The sequence below is a fragment of the Zea mays genome, chromosome 7, assembly GCF_902167145.1.
Source record: "Zea mays cultivar B73 chromosome 7, Zm-B73-REFERENCE-NAM-5.0, whole genome shotgun sequence".
Classification (NCBI taxonomy): Eukaryota; Viridiplantae; Streptophyta; class Magnoliopsida; order Poales; family Poaceae; genus Zea; species Zea mays.
Window position 1 is genome coordinate 162,732,490 of NC_050102.1, and position 2,362 is coordinate 162,734,851.

The following is a 2,362-nucleotide window of genomic DNA, read 5'->3' on the forward strand; positions in this document are numbered from 1 at the left end:
ACCTCTCACGAACTCATCACAGCATCCTCCATGCGCCTCATCCTGTGGTACCTGTTCTTGACCTGTGTGGGGGGGGGTGTGAGACAGCAAGAGTGAGCTCACATACGTTCATCGCTTAGCAAGTTGTGGGGAATAATGTGCATGAACTCGCCAAAGGTGGGAGCTCACGTGAAGTGTAAGGCTTACCAAAGAGGATGGTTAGAGCTGAGCATTGCTTTTAAAGTTGGTCAAAATTTTATTAGCAGTTACTAAGTATAAGTAAATACCAACCCAATTAAGTAGTAGAACAAAGTAACAACATCACCTGCAATGCAATGCATATGACAAATTGAATTTATGTTCCATAAATTAATCATCAGAGAGTCCTGAGCCGCTCATGACCGTGAGCTCGACTAGTATACCAGTTTTACACTCTGCAGAGGTGGTACCCTTTACCCACAAGTCATGTTACCCATCTGCCAAGAGATCGCGACTTCCCATACACCTCTACCGAGGAGGCGAGGCAGGGTAACACTACGAGGCCTTTACAAAGTTCCACTAGCTTCAGAAAACCCGCTACAGTTTATGGGAAGCTCCAATGCAGGAATCCCTTGCAGGACCGCCATCGCAGCAAAATCCTCCCGAGGGCCTCCCTACACTGACCACTCCCCTACTGCCCTTGCCCCTTTCGGGTAAGGTAGTCCTCCACTAGCTTTCCTAATTAGTCAGCCAAGGGCGTCCATAAACCCTTGTTGTGGCACGTGTTTCTCAAGTTAAGCTCTATGTTCCAATTAACATTTAATGATCTTGTCATGAACATAAATAAAATAACAACATAATTGGAACATAGATATAATGAAATATTAACCCAAAACCATATAAAGCAGTAGCAGAACTACCCAAGTGATTCAGGGGTAAACAAGGTATTCAGGATAAACAAACTAGGGTGACCTATTGGGTCCCATCAAAATTAAACCTATGCATGGTAAATGATTATAAAGAACATTATTGGGTACAAAGTGGACAAGGGCACAACTTGCCTGGGACTTGAGATTCCAGGTACCAGGATGATCTTCAGATGACATGTGTCCTCACTGCTAAACGTAGCAATACAGACATACATGGTATAGGCAAAATTAACATTACACCAAACATATAGGGAAAATACATATTAATAATCTACATATTGAAATAAGATCACAGGAACAGAGATTATTAATTTTGAAGTTATAGATTTTAAGTTATGGATTTCCAAAGATTTTATGTGTTTAAAATAGATTAAATGAGGGATAAATTTTCTTACTGTTGTCATGATAAAACAGAGACTCTAAGTGTTAGAGAATAAAATTACAAAATTTTAGGAACTGGAATGGAGTAATTTGGAGTTCATATGCATTTTCTATGAATTATTGAAGTTCTAGCAATTATTTTCCTATTAAAAATATATTTTCTATTTCACAATCTCTGGACTGAGCCTCAAATTCATAAAAGTACAGGGGTCTCGGGGTAATAATCCGCAGACACAGAGAACAGGCCCCCGCGGATGGCGGGTTGATTCTCTGGAATCCTAGGGGCTCTTTAATAAAACTGACCCGCGAAGGGGTATGGACTAACGTGGGCCGTTCGATTAGAATTCTAGGGCGCAGATTAGTTCTAACTTAACTGAAGCGGTACACGATACTAGCCGCCGGATCCGAGATCCACGGCCACGGTTTAATGAGACCCGATCTAATCTGATGCGCACAATACGGGATCAACGGCTCGGATCAACGCAGCGAAGGGGTACGCGACTTCTAATCCCAACCGTGCATTCACGATCTAACGGACACAATTCTAAACTAGCGCGATCCAATCTCCTCTGCCCAGCTCCAATCCAACGGCGCACGTATGTTCTTCCACCTCCTTCCCCCCCAGCTGAGCAATCGTGATTTACCCGGACGCCGCCATCCAGCGCAGTGGCCGCGCGCGGCCAGCGCGGTTGCCCCGCCAGTGAGGAACGTCGGTCACGCCACGACGCGCAGTATCGAGCGTCCGACATTTCAAGTGCGCAGTCAACAACAGAGGGGAAAAACACTCACCGGCATCGAGATGAAGTACAGCGCCCGTTCTCGACGATGCCGAGCCGGTGATCCACCCACGCGCCCCGACGTCGACTCGTCCTTGCGGACCGCTAGTTCCCCGCCTTCCAGGTGATAGCGCGGCAGGGACCAGCGGGGAGGAGGAGGTCGGGTTCACCGCCTCGTGCGCCGCGCGAGCGCGTGAGGGCCGAGGATGGGAGCGGCGCCAAAGTGTTCAGCCAGATGATAGGCGATGGCGCAGAGTGGGTTTCTATTTTATACTCCAACATGGATGAAGTCCGAGCGTGGATTGAGGAACCGACTCC